We start from the raw sequence: 558 nt of genomic DNA, 5'->3' as shown, positions 1-558 counted from the left end.
GAGCTCGAAGCCCCCCGCCACCGCCACTCCGGCACTGCGCGGCCGGTCATGGGCCCCACCCCATCGCGTCGTGCGAAGCAGCCCTAGACACGCGTTACAGCAATATGCCGACTCAGTCATCCAAGCACGGCTTCCGCCTCGAACACGGGCCACCCCCCGCCGCCCCACGGGGCGCCTCGCAGCAGCTACCGTCGTACCGGTCGCCACGTGCGGCATCCCTTGCGGTGGCTCAGGCTCCCCACCCACCAGTAGGCAGTGCGAGGGCCGGGGGTCGGATACGCTCGAGTCGCGCGGACACGCTGCCCATCATGTGGATGGGTCAGACGTGTGCACTGCAGCAGGTCGCTCCGGCGCCACGCCATCCAGGACCTGGCCGCCGGCATCAGCAGCAATAAATATCTGTGACCTCCTCGCACCGTAGGCACCTGGCCCTGCCAGTACTAGAGGTAGGTGGGTATTGGCAGGGGTAGAGGGGAGGGGCTGTTGTGCTCTCCCTCAGAGGGGGTGTGCTGGGCGCTGTGATGCCATGCCTTGAGAGGTGTGCCCTCCTCCCTGGCA

The sequence above is a fragment of the Leishmania donovani genome, chromosome 11 (genome assembly GCF_000227135.1).
Source record: "Leishmania donovani BPK282A1 complete genome, chromosome 11".
NCBI lineage: Eukaryota > Euglenozoa > Kinetoplastea > Trypanosomatida > Trypanosomatidae > Leishmania > Leishmania donovani.
The sequence above is the reverse complement of the archived record's forward strand: the minus strand, read 5'-3'. Positions refer to the sequence as shown.